General features: G+C 39.7%; 1 long non-coding RNA gene across 6 annotated transcripts; it reads left to right on the forward strand.

The window, feature by feature from the left end:
- Positions 1–225: 225 nt before the first annotated feature.
- Positions 226–4,175, forward strand: LOC110878287. 6 transcript variants are annotated; one of them, XR_004867003.1, is made up of 9 exons: positions 226–549; positions 653–822; positions 1,008–1,074; positions 1,282–1,432; positions 1,594–1,739; positions 1,919–2,137; positions 2,205–2,279; positions 3,193–3,283; positions 3,895–4,175. It is a non-coding gene; the product is annotated as an uncharacterized LOC110878287 (long non-coding RNA). The 6 variants fall into 6 exon arrangements; XR_002557800.2 differs by having other exon boundaries at positions 1,938–2,137; XR_002557799.2 differs by having other exon boundaries at positions 1,974–2,137.
- Positions 4,176–17,998: the final 13,823 nt, after the last annotated feature.

The following is a 17,998-nucleotide window of genomic DNA, read 5'->3' on the forward strand; positions in this document are numbered from 1 at the left end:
TCGGCTTTCTAGAAATCAATCTACATAACAATGAGACTGTCTCTCTCTCTCTCTCTCTCTATTCGGATTCCAATTCGAATCCAATCGAGTTTAGTGAATCGAATTATATATATATATGGAACCCATTAAGTCTAACAAACTTTGAAATCAATATTGACCATTGGATCTTGCTAAGATTAAATCTCAGCCCTTTAAACTCCATTTTTTAACTGCTAATATGGCAGTTCACAGCAGTTTCTTCTACCTTCAACCCACGTCTCCCTCCCCCGGCAGTTATCGATAGGTTTCATTGGTTTATCTGGAAACTCCCCACTCCCCTACTACTTCGCCTGAAACAGGTAACAACCTCGCACCCAGATTCCACCGACGCTACAAATAACCATAAAAAGAAGGGCCAGTTATGCATAGACAAACCCTGGAACCCCTTCTTCTCTCTCTCTTCTCACTTCCAAAAAAAAGATCAATGAAACAATTGAACCCTAGTCGAACAACCATCGCCCTCGCTTTGGCGACTCCAGCAATTCGATTTGTTCTGTTTCACATGACCAGGTAACAGTCGAACCTCTCTTCAATTTTTCCGATTATGGCTTTGTCAATTTTTATTTGGTTTATCATCACGATGACCTGAAACATAGAATTTAATTTCTCACAGTGATGGGTAGATTCTATGGTGGTGGTATGAATGGTTTAAGAGGTGAGAGAAATCCACTGCTTAACAAAAAGGTAAGCTTAAAAAACCATAATTTACAATAGCTGGGTGGTTCTGCTGCAAAACCGAGCTCTAGAACCGGTGTTCGGATGTCGCCGGTGACCACGACACCGGTAAGTCCTGCTTGATTATCAAAGGTTTTCTTATCAATTGATACGATTCTCTTGTATATTCATTGTGGTTATGGGATTTACCCTGAATCAACGAGGTTTATTGATCAATTTTGTGTTGATTTGCATCTCTAGGGTTTTAATTTTGACTTCAATGATATTAATTAGCATTATTCATGTCAGTGCAGAACCGTTAAAATGTGATTTCCGTTCGTAATCATCATCAGATCACTGAAAATTCATCATCCATTTCAGGTACATGAGTTTATAGTTTTGTTTCCTCTTATGGTCTATTTTATCGACATATGCATAGATGTAGGTTTATTTTGCATTTTAGTTATTGGGTTGTCTTCATTAGGGAACTGATTTATTTCGACACGTCACATGGTTTGCAATAGGGATTATTTCTGTTACATATATGCACATTTCTTAGTGGGGTGGGTTTTTTTTGTGCATTAACAGGCTACCCTTAAAGTGAAAGAGGATTTATGGAGTGTTTCGGAAAGAGAACCAACAGATGGAGAGTTGGTCACGACAACGAACATGAACGTATCACAGCTGAGTACTTTTCCGGCATAAATCATGGGAAGCTATGGGGTGTTTTCGCAAGGCGGTAACGATTATTGATTAATAATCCTTTTCAAACTATGTATTTAATTGTGGTTTGTTTGTTCGTAATTTTTTGTTGCTGGTAATCTTTAATAACTGTAAATGAAATCAGTGATTTTTTAGTTTCGTTAGGGTTTGAATTTGGGGTTTTTGTGGCATGTGCAGCTTTGACCAGAGAAATTTGAAACCGTCTGGAGCAGAAGAAACCAAAATGGCTCTTTCCAAAGCCAAGGCAAGGCATGGAAATCGTTTCCTCAAACCCCTTTGCCTACACTATTCTTCAATCGTTCATCATCGACCATCGTATACAGGTTTGTCCTTCAATATCATCTTTAGACTTCATCAATTAATAGTTTGGTGGGATTTTCATTTTAATTTTTGCACACTGTTCATGGTTAAAGTTAAATGTGTCATTTGGTTCTAATTGATAACATCTCTACTCATTGTAAAGTAATCATAATTGTTATTTATTTGTTGTGAATGAAACAAGTTAATATACCAACTGTCAGTGCCAATGTGGTTGTCAATGGTGCCGCTCTCTGCAGGAAGGAATATCATTAAAAGCTTACGCACGACTTGAAATGAGTGAATGGTTTTCATGGAATTATGTTTTATTACAAAGAGCCAATTTATGATGTCAATGAGCTTCGGTCAATCGCCATACGTAGATCTAATAAGTCATTTGTACAGGTTCATCGGGTATTCGGATGTACGTGTTATCAATGTACTCTTTGTTTTTGTTGTGTTTATATAATTACTGTTCTTTTGTTTTAAAGGTTCCTAAGGCCTGTTTAAGAAAGCGTGTTGCTACGTGTCAACCTCAGCTGCTTACTAAAGACAAAGAAATACATGTAAGAATTATAGTTTTATGCTAATGTTACAGTGACATAAATGTTAGTTGTAAATAACTATGGTAAATGTGACTAAATTACCTATTATCAAAGTAATCTTTGCTTTGGTTGAGTTTATATAATCACAATTGTTTTGTTATCCTGGTTCCTCTCACCTGTTTAAGAAAGCAAGTTTCTACGCATATGAAAGATTCCCTTAACACATTTGATGAAGTTGACATGTAAGTTTAGTCATGATAAAGTGGGTGGGTTGGGCGGGTTTGGGTCACGAGTCAGGATGGATTCGGGTTATAGTTGATCTGGATCAAAACGGGCCAGGAGCAAAATGTGTTCGAGTCAAAATGGGTTTGGCGTAAAATGAGTTCGGGTCAAAACAGTTTTGGAGCAAGATAAGTTCGTGTCAAAATGGGTCCTTTAAAGAAACTATCAATTTGTATTCCAAGGATCATGTTAGCTAACGGTGCAACGAGTGGCTGTAGCGGGGACGGTCGTTGATAAACTCAGAGTAGAGATGTTGTGGGGTGGGTTACATGAGTAGTGCAATCGGGGGTTGAGTTAGTAGGTTACTACGTATCTTCTGCAAGTTGTATGGTTTAGTTGTATGCAATGACATAGGTTTCGTTTCTTTAGCTTCCTACTCTTTTTTCCTTGCATCGGATATGAACACCATCGCACATAACAGTTACTAATACGTTATGCAAGTAAACGTGTACCCAAGAAAAAGAATGTTAACAATGTTACTTTTGTATGTTATTGGGCCGGTGATGAAACACCGCAACGCCAACGTGGGTGGTGGTGGGCGGCGACAGGGTGGACTGTAACATCTATTTATAGCTTTTTTTAAGAAATATATATTATTTAAGAGTATGATCCCGATAGAGTGACATGTGCTATTGTATGTTGTATTTTTAAGGACAAATTGGATGAATCTCCGTTCTGAGTACAAGGATGCCTTCTTGGAGAAACATGGAGTTAAATTGGAACTGATGTCTGATTTTGTTAAGGTATCTGTGTTTTTATGATTGAAATGCAAAGACACCAGCCTATCTTTTTTAGTGCTTTTAGCATCTGTCCTTTTTGTGTTGTCGATACTCCAAAGGTAAGCTTATAATAATTGTTTGATTTTTAATATTTGCATAACAAGATAGTGAACTTGTGTCATTTATACTTGTGAGGGTGGTTAATGTCTTTATTTGAAAAGGAATACGCAACAATTTATATTATGAGATCCCATAAACAAATGCAACCTTAATTTTTTAAGAGATAGCAAGTTACTTTGGGTTGCAGGTAAATTAAAAAAAAAACGTACTTAAAAATATGAAGCAGGTTGATTGGTAGAAACTTGAAAGTGACCTAAAGCATCTTTAAATGCTTACAATCTCTTTAGATTGATATATTTAAAACATTAGATCATTATCATATAAATTAATCAATTATAATTTGATGCTAAAAGAACCAAATGATGTTGGCGGGCCAATTCAACACATTGAATGTCAATATTTATAAATACTACTTCACAACATAAACTAAATCAACACTTACTTTTTTTGAATTGGGATTGACGATTAGTAGATTTTTAAACTGCTAAATCTATCAATACTATTTCTTGTGACAGTTATATCATGAAGGTGGAGGCTGGTGTTTATCGACTACCATATCTGAGAGTCAGTGGACCCGAATTTGGTTTATAACTAGCCTTTTATCTTTATCTTCCACCAGGGTTGGCATAATACACAGGTTGGGCATGTAAGGAATTGGTCATAATAGGTTTTTGATCAGTATGGGTGAACCGTCAAATGCTATTGTTTTATTTTGTGAATCTTATAATAATTGGATGGTTAAATATGATTACAAAGCCATGTTATTACAATCATAATTTGATTTTTTTTAAATACATTTTGGCTGTTATTTAGCTGACATTGTTATATAGAGCTATAACATATTCTTTTTTAGAATACAAAAAATAAATTACTTGTGCCATTATAAAACAAGTTTGGCTTTATATATGCTATTACTAAGTTGGGGCTTCTTTTTATTTATGATCTTTACATAATGCAGTCTATTAAATGATGATACTAAATTGCATCAATCTTTCATTTAACTGGTATACTCTAACATCCATAGATGTTAATCCTAGTTGGCATCCGTTAACACCTGTTAAACCGCTCCTGAAGGGTGTTAAGAGGCGTTAAAAACTTCACATGTTAAGAAGTTAACTAGGAGAGAGAGGGAGGAAATCAAGCATTCCAAAATTTGCACACACACACAACATGCTATATATATGTATTTTAAAAATTTTAATTAATTTTAAGGGGCGTTAATGGGGTTAAACCATTTCCTTGGTGTGCGGTGAAGTAAAAGAGGGTCAAGTAGGTGATGTGGTGCCTACGTGTAGTTAAGGGGTGTGAAAGTATACCCCATAGCCTGAGTTGTACTTTGACCATGAACAAAACAATTTTTTATTTAGAATGCAATTCAATATAGTGATGAAATTATGGCATTAAAGTATCTTGCCATCGGATGGGTATATTTTATGACTCTTTATTTTATTTCTTTGTGTTGATAGGTTCATCCATGTTGTTAGTATATAATACATTAACGTAACCCGTCCACCGGACGGGTATTAAACTAGTTCAGCATGACTAAATGTAAGGTTTTTTTTCTTTTTTTCTTTTCTCAAATTATTTCTACTGAACTACATACCTATAACTACTTAATTTAAAGGTATGAAGAGTTGATTAAAGAAATTAAATGTTTTGTATTTATGATACGTTTTTGTTTCTTTTTGCAAAAATTTAGTTACAAAAAAATGAAAACTGCATGAGTTCTCCTACTTTATCATTTTTTCATGTAAAAGAATATATTTATATCAAGGTCGAAATAGACATGCAAAGTTTAGGAAGTGAGTGAACACAATATACATGGTTCTAGTTCCAACAACAAAGTTACACCGTAGGAAGACAGATTCTTTAACAAGCAAATCGTCGAACACCTTTAAGGCATAATTGATAGTTGGGATGTTTAAGCAACATAATGTCTGATAAAAGACGTAATGTTTTCAATAATTCCATATTGAATGACTGGTGCATTATGATTTATGAAAATAAGCGTTGTTTTCTCCTGACAATCCTTAGCAGCCGGCGGCGGTTCCAGTTGCCAGAAGAGAGCAGAGGTCGATCTTCTACGCAAAAAATAAGCGTTGTTTTCTCCTGACAATCCTCGGCGCAACAGATCAGAGTGGCCGGAGCTTTCTCGCATACGTTACACTGAATCTTCATCTTCTGCGACACAAATCAGATACACGGCTTAGAGATTTAGGACAAATATGTGTTTTGAATGAGAGGGGATGATGGGAACAATGGTTTTGATGGAAACTCAGAGCTATCAACAATGGTAATAATGTTAATCATGATAATCAGAGGAAATGATAAGGAATGGAATTGATAGACTTTGTGTATTTCGTTATGTTTTTGTGAACATGATACAAGGAATAAATAGCCTACTACTTTTTGTTATACGAGGAAATATAATAAATGCCATTGAAAGAAATGGCTTTAAATTAGCAAGCCTAGAAAACAGCCCCCATATTGATCTTGATTGTAAAGGGTCAATCGATTATTTGGGGAAATGATGGTAACTGATCCCTTGATTATTTCCGACACTCCCCCTCAAGTTGAGTAGTGGGGTCACCAATACTTAACTTGCTTAAGCAGCTACTGAAAGCGTTTCCGTTGATGGCCTTTGTAAGAATATCTGCGAGTTGATCTTTTGACGATACATATGGGAGCTCTATGATTCTTTCCTCCAGTTTCTCTTTGATGAAATGTCGGTCTACCTCCACGTGTTTAGTTCGATCATGTTGTACTGAGTTTTCTGAGATTTGTATTGCAGCTGTATTGTCACACATAACTTTACTGGGTTCATTTTGACAAAAACCAATGTCTTCTAGTAGCTTCCTGATCCAAAGAACTTCGCTTACCCCTCGAGCTATACCTCTAAATTCCGCTTCCGCACTCGACAGAGCAACCACCTTTTGTTTCTTACTTCTCCAGGTAACAAGGTTTCCACCGACCAAGGAGAAGTACCCTGAAGTTGACCTTCGATTTCCCTTATCTCCTGCCCAGTCTGCATCAGTGTAGAGCTCAACATTCAGATGTCCATTTGTTTTGAACAACACTCCATGGCCTACGGTCCCCTTGAGATACCTTAAAATTCTCTGAGCAGCTTCCATGTGGGCAACTTGTGGTTGGTGCATGAACGGACTTACTACTCCAACCGCATACGCTATATCAGGACGAGTGTGAGAGAGATAAATTAGCTTGCCCACGAGCCGTTGATACCTTTCTTTGTTCGCAGGCTCCCCATTAAGTTCCATGTGAAGGTTGTGGTTCACCACCATTGGAGTATCTGCGGGTTTACAATCAGTTAACCCGGTTTCCGCCAGAAGATCAAGGACATACTTTCTTTGGCAAATGAAGATCCCCCGTTTAGACCTGAGAACTTCAATCCCAAGGAAATACTTGAGATTCCCTAGATCTTTCATTTCAAATTTTGAAAACAGATTCTCTTTCAGCTGTGCTATTTCTTCTACATCATTTCCGGTAATAATCATGTCGTCTACATATATGATCAAGCAGGTTACAAGGCCGTTTCTTCTCTTGAGGAACATAGTATGATCAGCATTACTTTGGTGATAACCGTATTCTTTCATGGCTAAAGTGAACTTTCCAAACCATGCCTGAGGAGATTGTTTTAGCCCGTATAATGACTTTTTCAACCGACATACTTCCCTTTCTTTAAAACTCCCTGAAAAACCTGGAGGTGCTTCCATGTAGACCTCTTCCGTTAAGTCTCCATGGAGAAATGCGTTTGTAACATCAAACTGGTGGAGAGGCCACTCCTTATTGGCTGCCACAGAGATGAGGACTCTGATGGTGTCCATTTTTGCAACCGGAGAGAATGTCTCAGAGTAATCGATCCCATACGTCTGGGTGTCCCTTGGCTACGAGCCGAGCTTTGTATCTTCCAATAGAACCATCTGGTTTATATTTGATTGAATACACCCACCGACATCCAACAGTTTTCTTTCCTTTAGGAAGAACGCACTTCTCCCACGTGTTGTTTTTCATAAGAGCACCCATCTCCGTTTCCATTGCTTCCTTCCAGTTCTTCTTACCCTGGGCTTCCTTTACGGAACTCGGTATTTGTTCGGAGTACAGTGAGGTAACAAATGCTTTCGTACTGTTAGATAAGTTCCCGTCAACCATATTGGCTGTAGGATACCTTGAATGTCTGGTTTCCCTTTCTGGGGAGTACCGTTTTGGAGGAACTCCTCTATTGGCTCTAGGAGGTAAAACGTATGTTCCCGGTGTTGTTCCAGAGCCTCCATCATATTGTTCATTAGATTCAACTTCTCTTTGGACTTCGTTGTTTTGCTCAGCAATCTCCACCTGTTCCATTGTCTTAGGACTTTCCTGATTGTTAGTGGTATCTAGATTAGATTCAGGCACATTTCCAAGGTTTGGAGAGTCACTTACCTCGAACACCAGTCTGGATGATTCTTGGGTGAGACTTTCGACAGGCTTAGTATGTGTGGATGTATGAGATGACTCATCTTCGCTTGCAGATGGAATCCACTTCAACGAGCTCAGTGAGTCTTCATGTTCTATCTCCCCCTGACCACTGAGATGGGACTGATAGTAATATTCTGTTTCAAGAAAATCGCAGTGGACAGTGGTAATCACACGACATCGTGATGGGTTATAACATCGGTATCCTTTCTGATTCACCCCATAACCAACAAAGACACATTTTTCGGCACATGGGTCAAGTTTGGATCGTTCGGTTTTAGGTATATGGGGAAAAACGGTACACCCAAAGACATGAGGTGGTAAGGTAAGAGGTGGGGGTAGTTTGGTGAATGTGGATAAGGTATCTAAGGGAGTTTTTAGGTCAAGGGCTTTGGTTGGTAAATGATTAAGGAGATACACAACTGTGTTTATAGCTTCGGGCCAAAAAGATTTAGGGACTTTGGATTCAAGCATAAGGGCTCGGACCATTTCTACCAAAATGCCATTTTTCCGCTCAACTACACCATTCTGTTCTGGGTGTTTTGGGCAAATGGTTTGGTGAATCATTCCTTTCTCTTGAATAAATTGTTTCATGGGGGTATTAACGTACTCCCCTCCATTATCAGATCGTAAGATCTGAATGTTGGTTTTGAATTGAGTTTGGACCATGGTGTAAAACAGTCTAAATTTGTCAAAGACTTCAGATTTGTGTTTTAAAAAATATACCCATGTCATCCGGGTGCAGTCATCAACAAATAATAGGAAGAAACGAAGATTTTGACCTCCGTTCGTTTCAGCTGGACCCCAAACATCGGAATGTATTAGTGAAAAGGGTTCATTGACCCTAGTGTTACTTGGTTTGAAAGGTTTTTTATGGCTTTTGGCTAAGGCACATGTTTCACAGTCTAATGTACTATTTGATGGGAAGAGTTTAGGGAGTAAAAGATGTAGATACCCGACAGAAGGATGCCCTAATCTCCTATGCAAAGCCATGCTTCTCTACTCTTTGTTCCGTGAGCAAGCATCCCAGTCCCTGACTGAGTCACCTCATCCACATAGTATAAGCCATGTCGTTCAGTGCCACACCCAATTATCTTTCCAGTTCTGATGTCCTGTAAGATACAAAAATGAGGATGCATTAGAACTGTGCAATTGAGTTCCTTTGTAACATGACTTATTGATAACAATTTGTGTGTTAACGAAGGAACATATAAACAATTTGACAATCTCAGATTCGGAGATATTTCGACAGTTCCTCCTCCCTTTACAAAAGCATTTTCGACATTTGCAGTCTTGATGTGGGTTCTGTTTGGTTTCTTTGTAGACACGAAGTCCGATGGCTCGTACGTCATCGTATCAGTGGCTCCACAATCAAAAATCCAAGAACTGACTTGATCACCGCTTTGCTGTGTTGTTAAATAGGCTTCCCCACTTGTTGACGAATAGTCTTTCAACAACTCATAGTTCCTGTGATAAATCATTTGCAATTTTTTTTTAAATAATGCTGCCTTTAAACAGGTTGAAAAAAAAGATCCAGCAAAAAAAGGTGACAATCCCCTTTTTTTCCTTTCCTTCACGTGACTCTCCCACCCCACAACTTTACTTTTACTTTTACTCTCTTTCTTCTTCACTAAGAAAAAGAACACAGAACCAAAAAACTAACACCAAAGACTTTCTTCTCTACACATTTAAGAGAGAGAAAGGCAAGATGGAGGCTTTTGGTTTATGGTTGTCATCAACAGCCGCGTAGGTCGGTGGAAGTGTGCTGTGGTGGTTGTCGTCGGAGATGATGTCCGGCGAGTGTTCCGCGGCGGTCGGAGAAAGATGTCTGGCTCTCCGTCGGGATCTGACGTGTGCGATTCTGGCAAAAAATAACAACAACCACAACGGTTCGGTTCAGATTCTGAGGTTGACCGGATGTAGGGGTTGAAACTGGGTTTGGTGGTGACGGTGGTTGTACCGTTGCGAAAAAAAATCTAGGAACCTTTCTGTTCCTAGAGTGAAGATGGTTGGAGTTGTGATGGTGGAAGGCGAAAGAGGCAGCGAAGGCAGTGGATGCAGCGGTTGTTTGTTGATTTTTTGGAGTTTGATTTTGTGTTTTGAGTTTTCTGGTTTGAGGTTGGATTGGCTGGGATCGATCGTAGACGATGAGCAAAGGTTCAAGATTCAGAAACCTGCTCTGATACCATATCAACATTGGTAATAATGTTAATCATGATAATCAGAGGAAATGATAAGGAATGGAATTGATAGACTTTGTGTATTTCGTTATGTTTTTGTGAACATGATACAGGGAATAAATAGCCTACTACTTTTTGTTATACGAGGAAATATAATAAATGCCATTGAAAGAAATGGCTTTAAATTAGCAAGCCTAGAAAACAGCCCCCATATTGATCTTGATTGTAAAGGGTCAATGGATTATTTGGGGAAATGATGGTAACTGATCCCTTGATTATTTCCGACAAGAGCTGTCGATCAGAGATTTCTTGAAGTAGGAGGTGAAGGATAGGTGGCGTGATATACTAAGAAAATCAAATAAACGTAAGAGAAACACGTGTATTCAATTAAAAAGTATACCGTATTTATCGGTGGCATGGCCACCGACTTTCTGTTTTAAGAGTATTAGAAATAGAAATTAGAAATTGGTATGCATGTGTTATGTATGTAGGAGATATTATCTTAATATTTAATGTACCTTTTATCCTTTACTTTTTACAATGTGATCTTTGTACTTGATTTGATTTGAAACTCTTGCAACGTTTAAATTTACTTTTTTGCATTAACTTTTATTTATTTTACTTCCTGAAGAAATATATATACTAGCTCCAGTAGAGCTATTATTGGTGATAAATGTCTGGTAGATAGCGGTAGTACTAACACTATTCTCAAAGATATGAAAATTTTCTCTGAGTTGTTTCCGGCAGAGACACTGATTGGTACTATATCTGGTGTCAGTAACCTTATCGAAGGCTCCGGTAGAGCACACATAACATTATCTTCGGGTACCCAACTAACTATTGATAATGCATTATTTTCTAGTAAATCCAGAAGAAATTTACTTTGCTTTAAAGATATTTGAAAAAACGGTTACCACCTAAAAATAATATCTGAAAATAATATTAAATATCTTCAAATTACTTCAAACAAAAATGGCCAAGAAACCATTGTTGAACAATTATCAGCCTTATCCTTTGGATTATATTGTACTAATATCCAGTGGCGGATCTTGCCCATTGAACGTGCCAGGGCCGAAAGACACGGGCACTAAAAAAAGCCCGGGCAAGCCCGGGCCAAACATAGTATATATAAAAAAATTCGATCGAAATGCGGAAAATTAGCACTACGGCCGAAAAACTTGCCTGGGCCGTGGCCCTGCCAGAGGCCTTCTAAGAACCGCCCCTGCTAATATCAATCCTATCGAATCATACATGGTGAGTAACCAAAAGCTATTAGAAAAAGACACATTCAATATATGGTATGACCGTCTAGGTGTGACAACCCTCACAAAACCAGGTATCCGTACGACCTAATTAACTATTAATTATTGCTTAATTACTGTGCTTTACTGTGTTTGCTGATAAACTGCTACTTGATTTCTGATAACTGTACATGTCTGCATCATACTTTGATTTCCGTCACTACATTACTTAATTACCGAACTTTAGTGACAAACATGATGCACAAAAGCACAATAGCATTTGAACGGATAACCTATTGAACATGCTGATATAGCCAGCACCAGGCAAATACTGCCTCTAAAGGCCTGTATGAGCCAGAAATATTTTACTACACCCATAGTGTGTGTAGGTATACAAGGGTTGTATGATTACGTCTCTAGGGATAAGATATAGAGATTTGGATGTGCCTAAAACATACTTTAAGCACGAAACACAGCACTTTTATCAACACACTAGCTTCTAGCTACTTAATAAAGTGCCAAAATATGAGGAATTATTCCTGACACCTTGCAGAATAAATTGTGTCGCTAAAAATATTACTTACGACGCTTAAAGGATATCTTAAGCACTTTAACGGATTCCTATCCGACCGAACAACCGGACAATACCTGGAACATAAAAATATTGCCATAAATATTATTGGCATTTTTCTGAGCCAGTTAGGGTCCCTGATTACCCTAACACCCGCATTATAACGCATTAAACAACTAACGGGGTTAGACCTTAAAGTTAACTCACTTAACTTAACTAAACTGTAACGGCACGATCGAGACCCAACCGGGCGACCCCACCCCCCCCTTGGGCCGGTTCCATTGGAATGGAACTAGAGGGTACACCCCTTTTATTATTTAATTCGTTTTGTGGATATCTAGAAGCATTGAGAACCGATGGACGAAGAACTTGAATTTCTCTATAAATACTCCTCTCTCTCACACAAGAACACACACACTAAACCAACACACTCTCACTCTCTCTTGTGCTCTCTCTCTCGGCCGAGAACACTCACATCCATCCATCCATTTTTCGGTTCAAGTCTTGCCATTCCAAGTGCACACTAGTGTCGGGGATCACGTACAACGAAGCTTGGAGCAAACGGAAGCTAAAGAACCTCGTGCATTTGCTTTTATCCACGCCGTTTTCGACTAGATTCTTCCCTAGCCTTGAGCTAGAGGTATATTGTTTAAAACTCGTTTTTAATCGTATCTAAAGTGGTTAAAAGGATTTTTGACGGTTAAAAGTCGGTAACCCATCATTCGAATCTAAAAAGTTTACTAAAACATGAAAATCGTTGGATAAAAGGTCATGCCGCGTGTAAAAGTCGTAGTATTTGAATATGTTGATTGTTAAGGCCCGATCTACGATGTGGTGGCTCTTATCATCGTTTAACCCGACTTTGTTAAGATCCCGAATCTTGACATACACTTGTTTCTTTTGTACAAGGGTTAAAAGGTGAAACTCCACCACACGGGAGACATGAACTTGTGTAAAAGTGTTTTGACGCGTGAAATATTATTTAAAACGAGCCGATCTACGTATGTACAAGTGGTATATTCGTAGAACCGGGTGTTGAGAAAATCATGTTTTATAAAAGTGGATAACATGTTAATAAAAGATGATTTCTATAAACTACAAGTATAAAAACACTTGTGAAACGAAAGATCCGACAAAATAACAATTTTTATAAAAATTGTCGGAAGTTGTAAAGAGTGATTTGTTCCAAAAACGGGGTTTTTGCAAGACTAAACTATTTTATACATAGATCCACTAAATATAACGAGATCTACATAATAGTTTTAGAAAAACTACAAGTTCATGTAATATTGTGATTTTACATAATAATCTACGAGTTTAATGTGTTGAAACTAGTTTGAGGTATCGGAAAATGATTTGGTTGATTTGAAGAATTGTTGAAATGATTTTGTAAAAGAAAATGATACGCTTGAAAGCGTGGCCACCTCCAGTTACAGGGGAAACTCTGGCGAAATTTTTCTAAAATTTAACACTTAGAATTATTCACAAGTGTTAGAGTTGTTTTTTTTTAAATATTTACAAAACATATTTCGCCATGACTTTATTTATTAAATAATCGGAGGTGGGGTTTTCACAAAAATAAACGTGATAAATATTTATTCGATAAATATATTTTTCACAACACTGTTTATGATTATTTTGTGAAAATATATAGATATTATTTTTAGAGTAAAAATAATATTTACAAACTTTGTCGAACCCAAAATAATACCAACGCTTGTACGACAAACATATGAGTTACAATGGTAATTACTATTACCACTTAATCGCCAAAACGTAACTTACGCCTTATTCGGAAATATTCATAAATGCGTATGTTGTCAACATATTATTTTGGAAAGTATTACACGAAGAGAAAATATATTATTTTTGAGAAAAATAATTATATTTTTGGAATGAGAAATAAAATATATTAAGTGAGACTTAATATTGTAAATACACATGTATTTAAATCCCCCATCCTTGGGAAGGAAAGAAAATTATCAAGTATATACACGGAGCGGTTGTCTAACTGTTTCCCAAAAATATAAACTATGAAGCTAAAGCACGGCCATCCGTCTAATAGAATTAGCACATGTAGGTCGTTGCGCAGCACTTGGATATTTGGATTACTTGATATTGTGACGCACTCACTGTGAGTTCATGTCCCCCTTTTCTCTTAACTGTTTTCAGTTTTATAAACTGCGGGGGTGAAATACATGTTACAATGATTATGATTACTTACACATGGTATGGTTAGCGTAAGGAGGGTTACTTTTAGATCATGTGAATGGGTAGGCGGAAACTTGAGGTCATTAATCCTCAGGGTAGGACCGAGGGGCAGGAGCGGTAGATCTATTTGGGTGTAGCGAGCCCAGTCCCAGGTCCAGCATAACGGACCTTGGGATGACTTTGTTCCCGACGCATAAATTTGCTAGGTTTGAGCCTTCCTACTTGCATTTACACATATCAATGGCCTTGCAAACCATTGGTGATCTCTTTTTCCTTATTTGCTACATACCAGGTTTTTGATAAAGATAAAGGTTTATTTACTCACTTTCGCATGAACTCGCTCAACATTATTGTTGATTTTTCAACTTACATGTATTTCAGGAAACTAACGATCTGGCGCGGTATGGCTTGTTTTCCGCTGCATTAGGCCCGAGGTCATCCAGGGTTCGAGGCTTGTGACTCTTTCCTGGACAAGTCACAGTCCTTGAATCATGTTTATGTTAAGTTTGCATTTGTAATGTTTAGACAAGTTTATGGTTGTTGGGTGTTTACCCGTTAAGACAATGTTTTACTGTTTTATTTTAATGGATGATCTTGCATATTTTTAATTCATATAGCTTTGTTATGATTAAGCTATGGTATTAAGAAGTCACACCAAATTAACCACGCTTCCGCAAAGCCAGGGTGTGACAGCTTGGTATCAGAGCTCTGATCATAGCGAACTAGGATTCCTTCTCGAGTCTAGACTATGATCACTAGGGCTCTCACGAAAACATTTTTCTGCATACCACTTAAGTCCAGATCCAAAACGTTTTTATAAACAAATGTTGAGCATATTTTATTTATTATTTTTAAGCTCAGTCTGGGAGGCTGAGGCTCGGTCTGGGAGACTGAGGCTCGGTCTGGGAGGCCGAGGCTCGATCTAATGGATCGAGGTAGTTTGCTAGTGGGACTAGGGAGTCAGTCTGGGAGGCTGGGAAAGTTTGCTAGTGGGACTAGGGAGCCAGTCTGGGAGGCTGGGAGAATTTGCTAGTGGGACCAGGGAGTCAGTCTGGGAGGCTGGGAAAGTTGGCTAGTGGGACTAGGAAGGACAGTCTGGGAGGCTGGGAGGCTAGTGGGACTAGGAGAATTATGTGACTATTATTTGGTAACTTATGTGATTACCTGATTTACTGATTATTTGTGCATACTTGTGATTGTGTTACAGACACATGGATACATCAGACACCGGAGACTCAGATACCACTGGACCTCTACCCATAGTGTCGGATGACATTGTGTCATCGGAGCGTGAGGTGCATACCTCAGACTACTCGAGCACGGATGATGATGACTTCCAGCCGTTCGCTCTACCCGACGGCATTGATGAGCATACTGATGACTCCTTGCCCTTCGCTTTACCCGAGGGTGCCTATGAGCCTATTGATGGCGATCCTGCTGAGTATCTTCCCCTTGTTGTGATTCCAGCTCCGATTCCTCTTGCTTCTTACCCAGCACACGAGCTATTACTAGACGCCGAGGCTGACGGCGACATTGATCTCTACGAGGACGAGCCTTTTGAGGACGAGGATCCTGATGCAGCCCCTTTACCCGTTGGCGGTCTCTTGATGATTGCTGATGCCCCAGCTGGAGACTCGCCCGTCCACTCACCAGTCCCAGACTCTTTTGAGTCTGTGGCTTCTGCTCCGTCTCACGAGGTGAGCACTCAGCATTTTGTTCATGACTCGGACCCTGATCAGGCATCTTCTGCCGCCCCCATCCCGAGCCTTGTATTTGAGCACGACGATATTGAGGATTCCGATCCCGTTTTTCCTCCAGGATTTGATCCTGACGGTGATATTGAGTATGTTCATATGGACCAGCTTGTAGAGGACCCTGTTGATCCTGCTGACCCTATCGGTCCCATTGATCCAGACTTTGATTTTGATATGGCGTTTGACGACCCGGAGCCTGCCGTAGCCCCAGAGCAGGCAGCTGCTTTCGATCCTGTGCATGAGCATGGCTTGGTGCATGCTGATGTTCCTGTCGATCCTGTTTTGGCTGACCCGCCAGTTGGCGATTTTCCTGTTGATGACGTCCCTTTGTTAGCTGATGATCATGCTGTTGATCCTTTTGTTGACCCACCTTTGATTGCTGACGTCCCTGTTGACCATCATGTCGATCATGTTGATCTTGTCATTGCTCCTTTTGATCCTGTACCCATTGAGCCTGAGCACGCTTTTTTTGCAGAGCATATGGATCCACCTGATGAGGAGGCTCAGCACGGTTGGATACCGGCTGACGAGGATGTTCCACCACTTCCACCACATCACACTGAGGCACATCATACTGATTTTTCGTTTCAGATCCCACCGTTTGCACCTCCAGCAGGGCCTGGAGAGGGCTCTTCAGCCCACCCCTTTGGGCACATACCGATGCCCATGCCCTTCATGCCTCAGATGACACCTGTTCCATCTTCTGTTCATGTAGCACCATTCGATCCCACCAGCATGCCACTGCTTTGGTCATCTTCCTCACCGATGCCACCCACTGATCCATATCATCCATTCCATATGGGACATACCATTGAGGACGTCTTGATGTCCTTTGTCCATCAGCATGATTCCCATACTCAGCGACTCCAGGAGCTCGAGAGAGCTCAGCTATCTATTGGTCCATATCTTGGTCAGACATCTTCATCTTTTCAGCCTTTTCGATCATTACCTCCTGACTATGCTGCCCGACTTGCGACCTTGGAGCAGCAGATTGCATCTGTTATTCGCACTCAGCAGGCGATGGAGGAGGATTGGCTTCATTTACGCCGCTTACTCTACACTCACTTTCCCCCTCCTCCACCCCCATCCGCATAGGGCTCATTGGTACCATAGTGGTAGGCGATGGTGAGACGACCGCGATTGTGACTGCACAGCCTTTTGGAGACCATCTGACGATACTGATTTTTGTTGATATTTGTTGATGTACTGGATGTATGTGACACTGATGTGATATTGTTTTTGACAGGGGTGATGTAGCCCCTACTTGATTTGTGATTGTATGATACAGTGACATGCGACACACTTGCTACACTTTATGGTCTCGATATATAACAATCGCCGTATTCTCACCATATCTGTTTCGCATGATTGCTTATTTATGTTTTGGGACATGGGATGTTGTATGTATGATATTTGCAACATGGGATGTTGGGACATGGGATGTTGTATGTATATGATATTTGTAACATGGGATGTTGGGACATGGGATGTTGTGTGTGATATTGATGACATGAGATGTTATATGCTATTACTATTACTATATATATGTTTATTATGGCCTAATCGACGTACGCATCTTTAGAAGATGGCACCCAGACGTCAACCTCAGCCGATGCCTACTACGCAAGACGAGCTGCAACAAGTCATTGCTGCCGCTATTGCTCAGTATGCAGCCTCTCAAGGAGGACCAAGCGGAAGTAGCTCGAACATTAACGGCAACCAAAATCCTCCTCATGGTAACCCTAAGTCATTAAGACATACCATGGCCTGAATGGATTCCTTTAGCAGATGCTAATGCCGTTCCTATGATGTAATGTATGTGCAGGGTGCACCTACAAACAATTCTTGGACTGTAAGCCCATAAACTTCGACGGCACAGGTGGTGCTGTTGCTTTCATCCGCTGGGCAGAGAAGACCGAGTCCGTACTTCGCATGAGCAAGTGCGCTGTGGATCAGCAAGTCACTTACATCTCAGGGCTATTTGTGGATGGAGCCCTATCCTGGTGGAATCTACAGGTACAGACCCTTGGCGAAGCCGCAGCTTACGCACTAACCTGGACAGAGTTGAAAGAACTTATGCGCAAGAAGTACTGTTCTCGTGCTGAAATTCAGAGGTTAGAGACCGAATTCTGGCACCTAAAGATGGAAGGTTCCAAGATAGCTGAGTATGTCCAGAGGTTCCATGATTTGTC

This window comes from Helianthus annuus, chromosome 9 (genome assembly GCF_002127325.2).
Source record: "Helianthus annuus cultivar XRQ/B chromosome 9, HanXRQr2.0-SUNRISE, whole genome shotgun sequence".
Lineage (NCBI taxonomy): Eukaryota > Viridiplantae > Streptophyta > Magnoliopsida > Asterales > Asteraceae > Helianthus > Helianthus annuus.